The following is a 20,242-nucleotide window of genomic DNA, read 5'->3' as shown; positions in this document are numbered from 1 at the left end:
TTATCCAGTAATGATTTACTAAACAACTATCATAAGCCAGTCACTGTGTACAATGCTGGGGATTCAATCAGGGGCTCATCACCTAAGGACCCTGTGCCATGCAGAAGCTGTTTGTCACACAGTGGATGCTTCATAAATGTTAGCTTTACATTAAAAAATAATTTCCATATTTGGTTGGTATATACAGAGAGGTTATTTAGAGTGAAGAAGAGATTTGCGTGATTTAGAAACTGCCTAAACAGAGTGGACAGAAATTTTTTCATTGCTGTGACAAATGTTTGCACTCCCAAATATACCAGAAATGATACAATAATTTTCTACTAAATTAATTTCCAAACTACAGTAGCCAAGAGGCAAAGGATAGGAGTTGACAATTCATATCAGGGATAAGACAAATGACAGAAATAAAAGATATAAAATAAACCTTGACAGCTTTTTAGCATCATTCATAAGCAAATATCTGTCTATATAAGTATGTATACATATATGCAAATATACATTTGTATATATATATATATACATATAAATTAAATGAACAAATAATAGCAAATAAATTACAAAATGGAAATATTCAACATCTGAAAAGATGTGGTGAAACGTGTATTTTTATAGTACTGCTACACTTGGAGCACACAATCTTTCTGGAGAGAAATTTAAAAATGTATTACTATATTGGAGTGGCTACCGTTTGATTTGATAACAGTTTTCTATTGCTTCATGACAATATTCTTACATGTTTGCCAGCTTAAAACACATACTCACTGTATCACAGTTTCTATGCATTAAGAGTCTGGGTGTGGCTTAGCTGGATTCTCTCTAAGGTCTTCTCACAAGGCTTAAATCCAAGTATCAGCCTGTACTGGGGTCTATTTGAGGCTAATTTACTACAAAGCTCACTTGAATTGTTGGTATATCAGTTTTTTTGTTTTTTGTTTTTTGTTTTGTTCTGTTTTTTTGTTTTTTGTTTTGTGGTTTTGATACTGAGGGCATCAGTTTCTTACTCACTATTGACTGGACGCTGCCCTCACCTCCTAGAGATCACCCACTGTTCCTTTCCACATGGAACTCCCCAGAGCAGCTGATGGCTTCCTGAAATCCAGCAAGGGAAAAACTAGTAAGATGGGCATTACAATTTTATGCAATATAATCACGTACACATAATCACATACATTCCGTCACCTTTGCCATGTTCTGTTGTTTAAAAGCAAGTGACAGGCCACCACCACACTTAAAAGGAGAGAATTACACAGGCTCTGTGAACAAGATGAGAACAAGTGCTATGAAAAATTTTACAAATTATAAAAGATTGAAAGCCCCTCATTCCACTTTTAGAAACTAATGAAACCTTAATATCTAAATTTGTCAAGACAAAAAGAGACTTCAGAAACTTCACACCAATCACATTTTTTATAACACACAATTTCTAAGTTAAAAGTTAGAAATTGGTAAATCTGTGTACCTTCTGCTCTATTTTGCTGTGAACCTCAAACTGCTCTCAAAATAAAGTCTATTAAAAGGCTAAAAATGAAACCTGTGTAACTTTACTAACAATTGTCACCCTAATAAACTTTAATTTTTAAAAAAGGCTAAAAATATTAGAAATTGAATCCTATGTTATAAAATAATAATAATACAGCATAATAAAATCAAGTTAAATCATTCAAAAATGCAAGGATATCCTGTATGTGACATATATCAAATCAATATATTGAACAGAAACCAAATGCAACAAAAATGTAAGTCCTCTTATGAGTACACTATAAATAGAATTAGACAACCAACTTATTATTTTAAAACTGGAGATGATGATTTTGCAGTTCATATGAGAGGATAAATTTCTGATTATGGAAAAAATGAAAAGCAACAGAAGATAATTTGCTTTAGTAGATAGCAAAACTTACAATAGTACCATTAAAATAAAAATGGTTGCCAATTAAATAGGTATAGACAAACTTATCACAACTACTTCAAAATAGATCCACCTGCCTGAAAGTGTGACTGAATATATGACCAGTTGTAGCTCAATGCAGTAGAAAAATGGAGGTGTGTTTCCGAGTCAGCATAGGTAGTTAGCCATCTGTAAGAAAACAAAGCACACAGCATAAAAAAAATAATTTCCTTACAGACTAATGTATAATTATTTAATATAAAAAGAATTATAAATTACATAAATACATGTAAACAAAACGCAAATGATACAAAATGATATGTATATATAATTTATAAGTTTGTAATACATTTAAAATAATGTAAAATAAAACAATAAATTAGAAAAATTTAGGAGTTCTCATGTAGCTCTTTTGGGAATGAGTGGACCCGTTAAAGTAAGAGGAAACCCAGATGTCATAGAGGAAAATGGACATGAAAAGAATTCCGTGAATATAGTCAAATAGTAGAGTGTTTGTAACTCATATGGAAGGTAAGTGATTACTATCTCAAATATACATATAGATAGATAGATAGATAGATAGATAGATAGATAGATAGATAGACAGACAGATAGATAGATAGATAGATAGATAGATAAGAAAAGATTAAAAATAAGAATATTATATGAATTGGCATTTCCTAGAATAAGAAATCCAAATGACTGATAAATACAAAGATTATTGGCCTCACTGGCAGTTAGAAGTTGAAGACATGATGAAAAACCATATTTTACCTCTCAAATTATGTTTTAAAAAATGTAAAGTAGTATACACTAAAAAATAAAAAAGTGAAGCAACATACAGACTAGTGCTAGTGACTCGATGTGGGAAATGGGCAGCCAGTTGACTGCAGGTGAGAATGTGGGTTGGTACTGCATTTTAGAGAGTAATATGTCAATATCTTTAAAAACAAAACTTCCATAGCCTTTACAGTTTTCACTTTTGGTTTTCACTATTATCGAATAGATTCAGATTAAGTTCAGGTGTTTAAAGCAGTATGTACAAAAACGTCTATTGTAGTATTCTTTTTGGATGGGAGGGCTAGCAAAAAAAAAAAGCAAATAATTAGGAATAAAGAGAAAGAAGACACTGAAAATAATACAAATGTTGGTTAATTGAGGGAGTCTAATGAAATATTATGCAGTATTTAAAAATAATGAGTCAGTTTTGTACTTAGTTTTTTAAAAGCGATATCCATGCTGTATTATTGGGTAAAACAAGACGAAAAGAAATGTGTATATAAAACCCCGCCGAGCCCTTAGCACTGAGCACCACAAGCCAGGAGTGAGACCTGGTACCACATCAGCCATTGGTTACCATGGGGTAGGCCACAGGGTGGGGTGGGAGGTTGAATTGCCTCAATAACTGTAATGAACTCATTTTTTTCTTTCAATTTTTCAGAAAATAATAATTTACAAGAAAAGTGTACATTCAGTTTAGACGAAGCTATAGGGTTTGTAGATTTGCAAGGTTTGGGGTTTATAGCCATGCTGTCCTGTTGCTGGCCTTAGTAATCTATTTCTGCTGAGTTCTTAGCAGTATATTACCTAAATAATGTAAAGAATAAAAGGGAACCAGCTGAACGTGAGAGAGGATGAGAAATTCGGGGTAACTGCCCATCCCTTGAATGTTGGTATCCCTCAGGTTTCTGTCCCACATCCTCTTCTCTGGCCCTGTGACACGTATTTGCGTTGTGTTAGAATCACCTTGCTATTTCCGGATGCTCCCACAGGACTTAAGGGCCTCACCTGGCCAGAGATGATGACTTTATTATTTACTCTTTTCTCCCTGAATATAATTAGCAGCTATAAACTAGTAGGGATTCAAAAGATACGTGTTGAATTGTGGGAAGAAAGGGAAATAGTGAGCCAGGGTGGGAAGACACACAATACCTGTCCTAGTGCCTGGCACACGCATGACCTTTACAGAATGTCATCCCCCCACATCCCTTTTTTTCTCACTGCAATCCCCCCGCCCCTACCTCCTTAGACCTGTGTACTACTGCTCACTTTTCCAATTCAGATACCATAGCCCAGCAACAAAAAAGCTATCCAGTGATTCATCAATTCCTCACCTCCCATGCTTAGCATTCCTGGCTGCATTTCAGCCCCTGGTGGGAGATCCGCAGCCTTTGGCTCTGCTTGCAGAATGGCCAAAGAGCACATCTGGATCGGGCATTTCATTTTCAATTCAAACCTGGTTGTATTAACGCTCTGTCATACTTAATAAATACTGGGCAACATGTAGTCTGCTGGATTTGGACTCATTGGTAGAAGACAAAGCATGACATTGTTGAGGCCATACCAGCAGGGGGTATAATTCTTCGTAAAGCTATATAATATGTTCCAAATATATTGCAGCTGTTGATAGGTTTTATTACATTTGCAGTTAGGGACCTTATTATATTTGTAGAAGAGATTTATTATATTTACCTTTATTACTTTAGCAATTTGGGATATTTTCATATTTGTCATGAACATACTCCATTTATGCTCACGGAGTTTCTACCTTAAGTTTGCTACGGGAGCCGCTATGAGCAATTTCACCTGTTGTCATTATACGTGTAGTCATTTTCATTACCACTGCACTAATATTTCACAGTATTTGCAGGTGCTGAATATTACATTAGTGGTTTGAATATTTTAAAGCCGGCAGTGATGGGGGCAGTGCAATCAGCGGAAGAAAGGGCACAGACCTATCAATGCTCAAACTTTTGGCAGATGGAGGGAAGCATGCAGAAGTTGGCTATGAAAACTAGACTCATTTTGGGGAATACGTGTCCAAAGGACATAAACCTTCGTCTGATGTGCTCAGACTCACGAACTCCAAACTGTCTTTATCTCTTATTGCTTCACATTTCCAACATCTTTCCGCTGATTAACTTAAGTGAAGATTCAAAGATTGAATTCATGATAAATGTACATTTTCAAAGTGAGTCCTTGCCTGAATATCTCTACCTTACAAGGCTAGGAGACAGTCATGTAAAACACCATTGTAGGTGAGTATGGGCCAAGATCTTTGCCTAATTCTGAGAATTAGGGGCAGAATTTGACAGTTTAGGCAACAGTCTAGGCTTTGACCATTTATAGTCACTTCTGTCCATTGATAAATGAAACAGTTGTTCCAAACCCCTGTTTAAAGTTATAGGACTCATCATTGCTCTTAATGGGACCAGTAAGAGAGGCAATTTGGGCAAGGGGAAACCTGGAATGATTACAATACACGATGGTATCAGCAACTGCAGAAGGAAAACAATAATAATCATAGCAGCTTACGTTTACTGAGTGTTTCCTACTTGCTAGCCACTGTTGTTAAGCACTTCACTTGTATTAATTAATCCTCATAACAACCCTATGAGATGTTTACATAATTAGCTCTACTTTACAGACAAGATAAGCTAGGCAACTTGCCTAAGATAGTAAGTAAGCAGTAAGATAGAACTAGATTTGAACCCAGGAAATTTGACTTCCAAGTCCAAGGACTTAATCCCTGAATCATGATATTAATTCCTAGCTTCCTAAGTAGATTTAGGAAGATGGCCTTCTATTTCTTATAAAGATTTATATTTAGTTTTTATTCATGTTATGAATTATGCTATAATATGTTCATTGGACTTTCTCCAGACCTATTGGGATTCCTATTTAATCAATATTTGAATAAATATAGTTTTTTCTAAGTATATGGGAATCCACTAATTTACAAGAATAGTTTTCTCTCTCAAACAATTTGTAGCCATCTGGACATTGATTTAACCCAAGGAAGAAGTCTATATCATATTTGTAACGACTCTGCCCCAGTATAAAAACCTGACAATTAAGTTCACGAACTTGTTGCAAGGCTGTTGCTAACTTTTTTTTTTATGTCAGAGGGATTATTCATTATGAATTTGTACCAACTGGACAAACAGTTAACCAAGTTTACTATTTGGAAATGCGTGAAAAAGTTAGATGACCTGAACTTTTCACCAACAATTCATGGCTTTTGCATCACGACAATGCACCAGCTCACACGGCACTGCCTGTGAGGGAGTTTTTAGCCAGTAAACAAATAACTATATTGGAACACCCTCCCTACTCACCTGATCTGGCCCCCAATGACTTCTTTCTTTACCCAAAGATAAAGGAAATTTTGAAAGAAAGACATTTTGACGACATTCAGGACATCAAGGGTAATATGACGACAGCTCTGATGGCCATTCCAGAGAAAGAGTTCCAATATTGCTTTGAAGGGTGGACTAGGCACTGGCATTGGTGCATAGCTTCCCAAGGGGAGTACTTCGAAGGTGACCATAGTGATATTCAGCAATGAGGTATGTAGCATTTATTCTAGGATGAGTTCGCGAACTTAATTGTCCAAACTTCGTATGATAAAATAGTATGTGCTGTAATGAAATATAGCAGTTAGTAGCACAGACCAATCATTCTTGACTCATCCTTCAAGCCAGAACAGTAAAACACAGTTTCCTAGACTAGAAGTAAGGAAACCTAGATCTGGTGTCTGCTCTACAACTCACTATGTGGCATGGATAAAGCCACAGGCTTACAGAACATTAATGTCCTCGTCTATAAAATCAGGCAAGATGAATAATTGCTCCCTCATAGGTTGTTATGGGGTCATAGGCTTACCGTACTTAGCAAATAAAAATTCAGGAAGCCCAGTTAAATTTGGATTTCAGATTTTTTTAAAAAAATACATTTTTAATATAAGTATGCCCATGCAATTTTGGGAAATACTTACACTAAAAACATGTTCACTGTTTATCTGAAATTCAAATGTAACTAGGCATTGTGTAGTTTATTGGGCAAGTCTACAGGAGAACTGAATGATATAATGCATGAAAATGAAGTTACACATTTTGACATTCCAACACAAGATACTGAGATGGTAAATATGGCTGATGCTTCCAAATCATGGAAACAACACTACGGGGAAGATTTAATACAGAGTCTTAATGTTGATTATCTCCCAAGGATTTGTTCCTCATCAGACAAAGGACTGACTCTATTTGTGGCTACTTTGGAAAAGAACGGATCTCAGCTAGAGAATGCTCAAAGCCAGGGAGGAGGCAGATCCTGTAGGACAGGGGTCTTTTAGCATTGTCCATGGACCAGGGCCAGTCTGGCTGCCCCAGTAGTCACCAGGTGGGAAGCTGTTATATGTGTGGTTTCTTAGATCCCACCTCAAGAACTCCGACGCATAACTCTGTATTGGTCCACGATTCTATGTGTTCTTCATGGCATAGTGTTAGAGACTCTGACCAGTGTTCTTCATGGCCATTTCTGTGTCTTCCCCACCTTGGTAATCCGAGCTTGTGTGTACATGGAGGTGCCCACGATATTTTAGGAATTAATGGGTGTATGAAAGAGTGTGACACCTGAAACCCTTGTTCTGTGAGAAGGGTTACAAGTCAGGCAAATTTTTGTAATAGGTTGACCAGAGTGTCCTCATGGGGAATAGGGAATGAAGAGGGAGCAGTATGGGAGGAAAGATTTAGAAGAGGCAACAGGCCTTTGATAGCTGGACGGTAATGACAAATGCTGAGCTAAGGGTTCAGTGGAGGGCCCATGGAGGGACTGGTGGGGCCACAAGTGGGCATGCTGATGGGGAATTAACAGGACTCAGAAGCAGTGCGCTTCAAGGCTTTCAGGCCGGTGACCTCAGAAACAAAACATGCTGGTTTCTGAAACCACAGCTTTATAGCTCTCTTGAGAAGAGCTTCTCAACTGGAAATGGTAGAGTTGGGTACCAGAATCTCTGTCTGAGTAACTTAGTCTGAAAATAGCCCTCCCCTTCACTTCATTCTGATATGTGCTCACACTCTTTACTAACACACTTAAAAGCATTGGTCCAAAAGAAGAAAGGAAGGAAGGAAGGAAGGAAGGAAGGAAGGAAGGAAGGAAGGAAGGAAGGAAGGAAGGAAGGAAGGAAGGAAGAAACTCAGAGGATTTTTAAAAAGATAGTGCTGCATAGAGAAGGCTCTGTTTATTATTGTAAGCAACAAGCATATTCTAATCATCATCATCACCATTAGAATAAGTGGATTGGGAAAAATCGCACCAGCTGCATATTTATAAGAGCATCTTTTTATCTCTTTGATGTTAGTATACAATTAATGAACATTAGTATCTCAGTTCATTTAAGCACTCAGTGTTTTTTTCTTCATCTAAGAAATGAAGTTTAGAATCATATTTGTTGGCAGCAGATCAGTAATTCTCTACCCCTCCTGTTTCCAGGTGAAGAAACTTCACCTAAATGAAGTCTCCTGGCTCTGACTCCACCTCTGTTGCTCCTTCCAGGGCTGGGAGAAGTCAGCCAGCCGACTAATGTGGTCAGAAACATGCGTTGAGCAATCCTGCTACCATCTTCTCCTCTGTTCTCGTCTTCCTGTTCACAGAGAGTGGCATCCTGCTCGTCCATGGAATGAATAATTTAGTGGGTGGGCTCTGACATGTTGGGCAAAGTCTTTGATCATGCAGTACTGCCTGTGACCCGTGGACAGGTCTGCTCCATTTAGGAGTAAAGGAGTAAAGTAAGCTCACGTGACTCGTGATGCAGAGCCAGGAGACTACCTTTATCTTAATGTCAATAAAGCAGATGCCTTGATTCTCTGTATCTCTCACTCCTGAATTTCATTTTCTTCTGAACTAAGGTTAGGAATAAAATTATTATTTATTAAGCTCCTCCAAACGTCAATATTTGCATGCATTGGTTAGGAACCTGAGAAAAGGTAAGAAGTAGCTTTGGGGAACAAAATGCCATGGGGAGAGATTGGTGGACAGCTTTATTCTTCAGGCTTTAGTAAGTGAAGCCTAAGTGGAACTTTGTCCTTGTTATGGTTTATGGTGCCTTTGTTCACAGGCAAGTGGCTTCATTGATGTAGGTAGGGCTATTTTTAGCAGGCATAGCTCATAGAAAAATACAGGTCTTTAGCAAACAAGCCTTGCAAGGACTTTAGCCAACTTGGACAACTCTAGCTTATTGAGCAGTGCATGCTGGCCTTGACTATGTAAAGGTACAGCTTGATCTTGAACTGTAGGAGTGTGGTTTGACCTCTGCAGAAGCCAGTGAGGTGAAGATTGGACCTTAGATATAAGATGATGCTAAGGTGGAAAAGTGCAAAACTGAAAAGATCTGTGTCCACAAAGCAGAGAGGCGAGAGAGACAGCCACCTTTGGTGGGGCAGAGGTGCTGAGCCGCAAGGTCATGACTGGGAACGGCAGAGACCCAATGGCATCGTGGTAGGCACCATCTTGGTTTGGCAGTTAATTTGCCATCATCCCTCCAATTAGTGTAAAGTAGAATAACTCTAACCTGGTTGTTCATGGCTTAAGAGAGAATCAAAGGCAAGGCAGATTTAGAACACCATGTTTACAGATAGACTAAAAGAGGTTTCTCAAACTCAAGCCATAAATTCACCCAGAGAAGGGTCATATGTTTTATCAATGAACAAATGAAAGTGTTGAACTGAATTCAGGGAAGTGATGATGGCTATGTTTTTATCTCCGTCTGCCAGGTTACTCTCTCTCTCCCTACCGGATAACATTTCAGATGGAGAAAAGGGATTTTATTGATTCAACCCCTAAAACCTCAATAATAAAAAATAATGTGCATTTGTTTTTAACTTTTCAGCTAATCTTTTTTCTATCTTCATTTTATCCTCACAATAGTACCAGATAATATACAATGGCGGCAATGATTAAGGGAGTGAAAGTGCAACAGTGAAAACTTGATGGATTCAAAATATACCTTAGAAACTGGAGCAATGGACCTGGAAGACACATTGGACATGACGGGGAAGAAGAACAGTAGAGAAAGATACTTGCTGGGTTGTAGTCTTGATTAATTACATAATTAAGATTAATTATGATGGCAAATACTGTAGAAGAACAGGTTTGGGGGAATAAAAAGAGCCTGTTCAAATTCAGGGTTATATTTACTTATCTTTATTATATTTTCAAATGTATAAGACAGGACTGAAAATTCTATCCTCCAAGTTAGAGGAGCAAAAAAGAAGATATTTATGGAAAAGTGCCTTTGAAAACTTCAATGCCTTCTGAATATACAAACTCTTAACTGAGGCAATTATCCAGGAAGTAGAAAGAAAACCTGATTCTTGTTCCAAATCATCTATAAATGTTAGACATCAAAATTAACCCATTTTTTTTTAATTTTGTGGAATTTATTTTTGGCTTTTGAGAGCTTCTTAAATGTGATGATTTATCAGAAATGGCAATACAATCTTCTTTACTGCTCTTTTTAAAACAGGAGAGGATGGGATAGGATAGCTAATATGAAGGGAGTAACTAATGTATTCCAGACACACATTATTCATTTTACACGTATTATTTTATGCACATTTAACTAATTCATCTTCAGATCAAACCTCAGTAGTTGTTAATATGCCCATTTGTCAGATGAGATTCAGGGAATAACAGTAACTGGTACAAGGCTACAATGTTAGCAAATAAGTAAATCCAGGATTTTATCTTAAATTTGATAACAAGAAAACCCATTTGGTTAAACAAATAGGTCTTAAGAACCCACCATATGCCTGGTGTCGTGGCCTAGCTGTTTATCACAGCAAAACTTCCCAGTTACATAAGAGGAACAAAAACAAGCAGGCATAAAAAAATGGGAACAAGACCCTTGGCCATAATAAATATTCATCACAGGCTTTTACCTCTAGGGATATGAAATCCTGCTAATGCAGATGGAGTAGTTCTTGATAGGGATTCCGGACCATAAATCTAGGCTTAGAGCTGTATGTTTTTTGTCCCTAGTTTAGCTGATAATTTTTTTTTTCCTCATCTTAGATAACAGCCATCCTCAGCAATTACATACTTTGCTAAGTTTATTTATATAGTACAATTGACAGCATGTGCTGAGAGGCTGCGAGAGGAGGGGAAGGTGAAAAATGCGTGTGCCCTGCAAGCTTCCTGCGGTTCCATGTCAGGCGTGGAGCAGAGTGATGATTCAGATTAACTAACACTTCCTTATTCCTATAAATAGAACAAGTTACAAACAAGTCAGCATTTTCCAAAAGGTGACCTTTGAAAGTATTCCCCCACACTGCGGTATGAGTGAAATGAAGTATCTGTAAGTATATGCAGAAGCCAAGGGTTGCTTCAAACGCCAGATTTCTCAATTTAAGAATGCGATTAGAACTTCAGACCACTTCTGACTGTGAAGTTCCTGCTCATGGATGTATCCAAAATCCATTTATTTTGTGTGTGTGTGTTATAGTTTATATTAGAGCAGATGATTCTGATGATGTAGATTGTGACAAAAAGAATATGGTCCAGGCAATACAGTAGATGCTTAATAGATAACTATAGATTTTATCATTTAAAAATAGATTTTATCATTTAAAAATACCTTCTTATTTCCATAGTGTTTTTTCTGCTTGCAAACCAGTTTCATATGAGGTATGACAATTAAGTTTGCGAACGCATTCTAGAAAAAGTGCTGCGTACCTCATTGCTGAATATCACTACAGTCACCTTCAAAGTGCTCCCCTTGGGAAGCTATGCACAATGCCAGTGCCTAGTCCACCCCTCAAATCAATTTTGGAACTCTTTTTCTGGAATGGCCATCAGAGCTGTCATCGTATTATCTTTGATGACCTGAATGTCATCAAAATGTCTTTCTTTCAATATTTCCTTTATCTTCGGGTAAAGAAAGAAGTCATTGGGGGCCAGAGTAGGGAGGGTGTTCCAATACAGTTATTGTTTACTGGCTAAAAATTCCCTCACAGACAGTACTGTATGAGCTGGTGCATTGTCGTGATGCAAGAGCCATGAATTGTTGGCGAAAAGTTCAGGTCGTTTTCATCTAACTTTTTCATGCAACCTTTTCAGCACTTCCAAATAGTAAACCTGGTTAACTGTTTGTCCAGGTGGTACAAATTCATAATGAATAATCCTTCTGATATCAAAAAGGTTAGCAACATCGTTGTAAGAAGTTTGCGAACTTAATTGTCAGACCTCGTATGAAGAAGACTCTCATTTAAAATTCATAAAAATATTCATAACTTTGACCATAGAACCTCTCCACTAGGAATATTTCATAAGAATAATATTCAAAAATTTTTCTAAGTTAGAGAAATAGATGGATTTATATGTTAAAATAAAGGAAAATGCTATGCAATTTTATCTAAATAAAAAGTTATGGAACCATTTAGATAATTATGAAGACAAAAAAAAAGTGGAAAATAGTTTATAATATAATACCGTGTTTCCCCGAAAATAAGATCTAGCCAACCAGCTCTAATGCATCTTTTAGAGTAAAAATTACTATAAGACCCAGTCTTATTTTACTATAAGAAAATATATAAGACTGGGTCTTATATTAATTTTTGCTCCAAAAGACGCATTAGAGCTGACTGTCTGGCTAGGTCTTATTTTAGGGGAAACACAGTAAGTGAAAAGCAAAATACACAATTATGAATGTATACAGATTATAAGAAAGAAATATGCATACTGATAAGAGCCTACAGGCAACATTCAATTGAGTGTGTATGAGTATACACACACACACACACACACACACAAAGCTATTGATCTTGAGTTTTTGGATTATGAGTCATCAATTTTCTAAATAGGCAAAAGAATATAAACTTTAGAAATTGGATGCAGTAGGCACACAATAAATATTTGTTAAATAAATGAATAAATTAATGAATACATTTTCTTAAATCTTCTTTAGATTGCCCTTGTAGGGTATCACCCACACCAGTGTTTTTTAAAGCGTGGTCCCCACCCAGCAAATAGCATAGCCTGAGAACTTAGTAGAAATGCAAATTCGCAGCCCATCCCAGAAAGTCAGGGAGTGAGGCTGGAAGTCACTGGTGTGACAAACAGTCCAGGTGACTGACGCGTGTGATGCAAGCTCAAGTGGTAGAACCAGTTATCTAGCCCAACTGATGTTGCTCAGACCATGCATTCCAGACAAGAGACAGGACCTGGGTTTACAAAATACAATGAAAGTCCTAAGGAAATTACATGATGTCAATGTGAGATTTAGTTGTAGACCAAAACGGTCATCTTCTTTAAGTAGAGTTCCAGTAAAAGTTCAGTAAAAGAAGTGAATGATATATAGTCTCAAAATCTGAAAGCTACAAATAAACGAGTAATTAAAGTAAAGCCCATAAGTAAAGAAAAAGAATTAAAGACTATGCCTGAAAATTAGATTTAAGTAAGCTCCTAGGTCAACATTTGATCGAAGTATAAGACAACATCCAAATCAGGGTGACAGGCTAAGAAGCTAGTTTGTCAAAAGGCCAACCAAGGGGTCCCCATGGGAGGAAAATCTACACTTTGGATACCTATAGGAAAAGAAAAATAGTTTAGAAATCAACTTTGTCATTCATCAGAAAATTCACACAGGGGGGAATTTTATAAGTATTTCTGTCATAAGAAAATCTTCAGACAAATGTCTAAATCCCATTTCTCCAGATAATCCATTTTGGGGAGACCAATAAATGTGATCAGGGTGGGTAAGCATGCTATCAAAGATATCTTCATGTTTCCTCTTGAGTCCACACAGGAGAGAAGCTATATAAAATTAAATCAGTATGAGGAGGAAAATTTAACTGGACATCTCTTGCAAAAGCCACGTAAGAAGAATTCCTAAAACACATACAACTTAATTGTGGGTTGCCTGCTCTTAAATGATTATTTATGCTACTGTGCCCCTTGGTTGCTGGCAGTAAATGAGTAAATTCTAGTCAATGCAACAAAAATTCCATGTGTGGTTATTATGTTTAAGAACACTCTTAAAATCTATGAAGGTATTAAAAAGTACAAAGCGTAATGCCTTTTCTCCGAGAAGACTGCAATCGACCCACAGAGATAATTCAAAATGCAATCAATTTTTTAAAAGTGAAGCAGGCAAATTGTTTAAAAAGTGACAAGGAAAGGATGGATTTTCTCCCAAGGAGTAGAAGCTGGAGAGGAACTTGAATCAGAGATGAACTTTGAGGGTGGAGGATGGAAGATGTTTCAAAGGGTCAAGTGACTTAGCAAGAACATTCTGAGGTGGGAGACGTTGAGGAAGGGGAAGAATAAGCAGGACTCAAGAGGGAAAACGTGGTGTGGTAGGCAGAATAATGCCCCTCCCCAAGATATTCACATCCTAATCCCCAGCACATGGGGTATGTTCAGTTACATGGCAAAAGGGTTGCAGAGAGAATTAATGTTACTAGTCACTTATCTTTTAAAAAGGGAGATGATCCTAGGTTATTTGAGTGGTCTCAATGTCATCATAAAAGAGAGTCAGTAAAAGATGCCAAAAGAAGCTAGGTTAAAGTGACGCAATTGCAAGGTCTGAAGATCGAGGAAGGAGGCCACATGCCAAGTTATATGTACAGCTTCTAATAACTGGAAAGGTAGGGAAATGGATTCTCTCTTCCAGCCTCCATAAGAAACAGGCTGACACCTCAATTGTAGCTCAGTGAGACCCATTTGAAGTTTTGACCTCCAGAACTGTAAGATAAATTGGTCTAGTCTTCAGCTACTAAATTTGAGGTAATTTGCTAGAGCAGTGATAGAAAAGCAATAAACCTGGATTGTAGGAAATAACTGATCGCAGCGTGCTCCCCAGAATGTAAGGCAGTACTGAGAAGGCAGATGGGTGCCACGGTGAGAAGCACCTTGGCTCCCAGGGAGAGGCGGTCTAAACTCAAAGCTATAGTGACACATCACCATAGATTTTGAGCTGGTGATTTGTGTGGGCAGAGAGGGGTGTGCAGATTTAATCTAGAGGCAGTGTGCATGATGGATTGGAAGGGAAAAGGATGGGAGGCAGGACGTCTTCCTGGGAAGCTGGTAGCAAAGTTCAGGAAAGATGGACTCAAGGTCTGAAAGGCACTACTAGCAAGAACAGTAATGAAGGGAAGAATGGGGTAAACATTACAAAGATTGATCTAATTATGTGTATGTGTGTGGGAACCTGGGGTGAATTAAAGAAGATAATAAGACAATGTAAGTTTGGAGCATCTGAAAAATGAGTTATTTCTTATATTAAAAAAGTAGATGTGTCAATTGGATATATACAATACTTTACACATCAGAATGTGGCAGAAATCCAACAGGTCACCAAAATCAATTCTCTTTCCATAGAAATGGGGATCATAGCTGGATACAAATCTAGACTAAATTTCTTAGTCTCCCTTGCTGATACATTATGTAACTAGGCTTGCTCCATTTGGAATCTGGGTAGAAATGATGTGGGAAAATCCTTCGTCAGGATTCTTAAGATAGTCAGCGTGCCACTTCCACACTTCCTTTCTCTTCTGCTACGGCCTCAAGCTAGAGGGGGACGGGGTCCCAGCACGACCTGGGGGAGAAAAGTTACTCTTCCTACCTGAACAATCTTCCAGGATAGTTACATGAGGAAGAAATACGCTTCTATCTTCTCAAGCCACTGACACTTTTGTTTTCATAGCTGAGTCTGCCCTAACAAGCACATAAAGCTTCTGGCACAAAATGTGTCATCAGTAAATGAAGTTGTTGACTTTCTTTAAATAAAGTCAAACTCTACCTAAGCAGATTTAAACACACAGTCATACATTATGATACACATACATCCTTTAACCTAAAGTTTTTTCATTCATTTGCAAAAGCAATATGGGAAGCTTAACTTTCAGAAATATTATATTGCATAAATTCAGAGAGAAGACAAATCTATATTAAACATATCAACAAGGCATAAAAAAAGACTAATTCAAAGGAAAAGTGAAAAGAACCAAAAGCAGAAAATATACCGGGGTGCCAGAAAAATGTATACACATGACTTGTATTCATCTTTTGTTATCGGTATATATTGAGTATTATAATTTTAACACAGTTTTTTCCTTTCTTAAAATGTGTGTGTGTGTGTATATATATATATATGTCTCCCCAATTGAGAGAACTCCAGGATCACAAAAATGAATAAACACATTAGTATACACACATAGTGTCTAAATTTAGAAAAATTCCCTGTTATCATCTCAAAGCTGAGAATAGTTCGTAAATGATTTACCACGTGGGCCACATTTCTCTGTAATGACAAAGGAAGCTTCCAGAGGAAGATTTTTCTGGATACAAACTTCATCTCCTTTTACATCTTTTAGACTGAACTACAAATGTATCACCTTACAGCTCATTAGGCTTAGAGAGGAATAATTTAGCTAATCATTATCCAGCCTTAATGATGCATGGAAACGGGCTGAGCTCAGCTCCAGGCAGGCTGACCTACTCCAAGAAAAGGGCAGCCAGGCCAGGCAGCCATTTCCAGCATTAAGCAAACCAAGAGTCAGATCACTGAAGGCAGAGGGCAGAGAAGGGGAAAGATCTCCTGTATGTTTTGACATTTCACTATCTCCATATTGTCGGGGGCTCCACATGCTATAACCTAAGGTAGGATTAAGGTAAAAAATAACTGGGTATCTGCCAAGTGGGTAAAGGAGTAACCTGAACATTCTATAATTCTAGGACAGAGCAAAGAAGGAAGGAAGAACGCTGATTGGTGTTTATAAAAAAGATTGTATGTAGTTAGCTTTGCCACCGTGCCTTAGTTAATACGTAGCATACCATTTTCCACCTGAGCCTCACCATCTTTATCAGGTAAATTCCAGTTTTTCCTTCCTGGCTTATTACAGGTGTGTGCTGGTTTCCTTTATCTCTCTTACTACCATCCTTGCAGTACAACTATCTCTGTCTAGTTCCTGCATTGGACTGTATATTTCCCAAGAACAGGAAATCTATTTCACAGATCTGTGCCTTACTTTCCTGTCAGAAAAAAAAAAAAGGTAATGATAATAATAGCACTAACCTCACAAGCTTGCTATGAAGGTTAAGTCGGTTAATATATGCAAGGTGTTTTGAATTGCACTTGGCATATGGCAAGTGTTCCAGAGGTACCGGTTGTCATTGTGTTTGATTGTTATTGTTCAAATGAGTTAAAACAGTCTCTGTCATAAGGAGTTTCAATTTATTTAGATTTACATTAAAATTAAGTAAAATTAAGTAATATTAAAAATTTGGTTCCTTGAACACACTGCCACGTGTTCAATAACCAGCTGTATGTAGCCAGTTAGCGTGTGGAACAGAACAGGACATAGAACACATCTATCATCACAAAGCCTTCTATTGCTGTGTTGATTTCAACTGGCCTCTCGGTAATTTCCAAATCCCCTTTCTTTCACTAAAGAGAAGGCATCATATTTATTTCATCCATCACATTTTTAGCATCAACGTATTTCTATCGATTGAATAAATTGTTCAACAATCAGCTTAGCCTATAAATTCTCCCCCATATACAAAAGAGCAACCCAAATGTTTTCCCTAAGTTTCAGACTTACAAACCAAATTTCTGCTACAAAACGCCAAATCAGTGTCCTAAAAAACTTCACATTAAACATATTAGGATCCTAGAATCATTTTTCTTTCTATATGTTGTTTCTATTGTTTAGTGATACCAACACCCAAGCACAGTCGCATGTAAGAATTCTTGAAATCATCTGTGGAAGAGAGAGCTAGCTGTGGCTGAGAGCCTGTTTCCCATTCGTTTGTCTGTATATATGCGACTCAACCACATTTTCCTGCCTTCTTTGAGTTCCAATCTGGCTATGTGACTAGAGGACAATGCAATGTAAGTGGAAGTTTTAAGTATCATTTTTAGGCTGGAATTTTAGAATCCAGCCTAGTATTTCTTCCTCCTATATGCTCTATTTCCCCTCTGCCAGCTGGATGAAAGAACTCCTAGGCATTGTGGCATGGCGAGTCACAAGATAGGGTCACTAAATCAACACATGGAGGAAAAATACTCACCTGCCAGGAACATCTGCTTTGGAAAGTTGTATGAGAAATAAAGTTCTATTTTATTAAACTAAGGGAATATTGGAGTTATTTATTATAGAATCTAGCATCATGTTTACTAGTATGTCAACTTTTCTTCCTCTCTAACCTTCATGTTTCAAATTCAGTCAAACATAAAGTGTGCTGACCATACACCAAGTCAAATATTTTTCATAATTATCTAGTATCTTCTAGAGTCCTATGGCTATTCCATTCCAATTCTTACCAATCATTGGATCTAACTCAAAAAACCTTTCCTCTTGCTAAAGTAAGCCAGTCAAATCCCAAATCAACCTTGCTAGTGCTCCCCTTTTATTTTTGTCTCAAACACTTTAGGTCCCCACAAAACTAGATTGCTCGTTATTTCTGTGTGCTCCCCCAATAATCTCCTCTCCCTGCAATTGTTCAAGAAGTTTACTCTACCACAATATTCATAGCTTTTCAAATTCATACTCATCTCTTAAGGACATACTTAAATTCATTACTTCCATTATATTTTTCCTTCTCACATTTCCCTATTTGTAGTAAGTTTCTTCGGTCTTTTGTGATCCCCAATATACCTTCCTTAATCATTGTTGCTGGAAGACTATTCCATGAGAGAATGAGTGACTGTATGTGTATGCCGTGTTTCCTCAAAAATAAGAACTAGCAGGACAGTCAGCTCTGATGCGTCTTTTGGAGTAAAAATTAATATAAGACCCGGTCTTATTCTACTATAAGACCAGGTATATAATATAATATAATATAATATAATATAATATAATATAATATAATATAATATAATAAATACTGGATCTTATTTTACTATAAGACCAGGTATATAATATAATGTAATATAATATAATATAATAATATAATACTGGGTCTTATATTAATTTTTGCTCCAAAAGATGCATTAGAGCTGATTGTCTGGCTAGGTCTTATCTTGGGGGAAACACGGTAATAATTTTGTCCTTAATTAAATAGTAATAGGTATCTCAAGAGAAGGAATTCTGCCTTATTTTTTACTTTAAATAAATAAATAAATAAAACAGATACAGTGTCATGAACATAGTAATTGTTTTAAACACTAAAAATAAACAAATTCAATGTGATATCCAAGACATTGAGCAAAGACTTTGAAGAAGCCACAGACTGAGTGGGAGCCACCTTCTGTGTCCAGTGGCTCCCAGTCTAAGATGGGCAACTGGTGGGGGTCCAGCCAGAAACCTACCATGTTTCCCCAAAAATAAGACTTAGCAGGACATTCAGCTCTAATGCATCTTTTGGAGCAAACATTAATATAAGATCCGATATTGTATTATATTATATTATAAATTATATAAGACCTGGTCTTATATTAAAATAAGATCAGGTCTTATACTAATTTTTGCTCCAAAAGAAACATTAGAGCTGATGGTCCGGCTAGGTCTTATTTTCGGGGAAACATGGTAGATGGCATCCTTGGGATCTGGTACTTCCTTGATCCCTCAACCCATTAAAAGTCTCATTAGTGTCACCTGCTAAAGATAGCTCAAATCTGGTTTGTTCTCTCCTTCTAATCCAATTCTTATCACATCTCACCACACATCATGTGACATTTGACTCACACAAACTGAAGACCGTATGATTTTCTGCTTTGCTGATGCTGCCACTTCTTTTTAAAACTTTTAGCACTTTCCTATCTCTCTTAGAATGGAGGCAGAATTCCAAATAGTCCCGGCCCTTACATCTCTCTCTTGACTCACCTCCTACAAGGTTCCTCTTTGCTCTCCCTCTTCCAACCATATCAGTCTTAAATTGATTTTATAACCCATCACAAAGGCTTTCCTTAGGGATGCCATTTGTGATCTGCCAGATTAGGCTAAATTGCCCTATCACAGATACCCTAGCACTATGTCATCACCTTCACAGACTTTATCACAGTTGTAATAATGAACTTGATTGTAAGATTGTTTGATAAATGTCTATCTTCCCATGGGTCCATGTAAGTTTGATGAAGGCAAGGATTATGTGAATTTTTACTGATGGTTCCTTATGTGACATATGGTAAATGCTCCGTAAATATTTGTTGAAATGAAGAATGAATGGATAAATGAATAAATAAACCTAAATCTCCTAGTCCTTTTCTTTGTTGAATCTTTCTTTTAAGGAGCTCATGTTAAGTCAATAAGTCAGACGTGGAAACTTGAATTACATTGCATTATTACAGAAGTAAATGAAAATAATTATAAAGGCAAGAAGAAGCCCTTAATTTCACTCGGTAGTAGAGGAACATTCAAAATATTAACCCTTTGCAGCTAAGTCTTAAAGAATGGAGCAGAGCATGGAGAGGAGGTGTTATGGGATGTAGAAAGGACACAGAAATCAAAAGGAGTCACTATATAAAATGAAAATCCATGAAAGAACTTAGCCTGTGTGGGGAATTCACATTCTGAGAAATACAAGTAATGTGGCAATTTAGAGGCCACAGAACCGATAGGGGAGTCGTAAGAG

This window comes from Rhinolophus sinicus, linkage group LG02 (assembly GCF_036562045.2).
Source record: "Rhinolophus sinicus isolate RSC01 linkage group LG02, ASM3656204v1, whole genome shotgun sequence".
Taxonomy (NCBI): domain Eukaryota; kingdom Metazoa; phylum Chordata; class Mammalia; order Chiroptera; family Rhinolophidae; genus Rhinolophus; species Rhinolophus sinicus.
The sequence above is the reverse complement of the archived record's forward strand: the minus strand, read 5'-3'. Positions refer to the sequence as shown.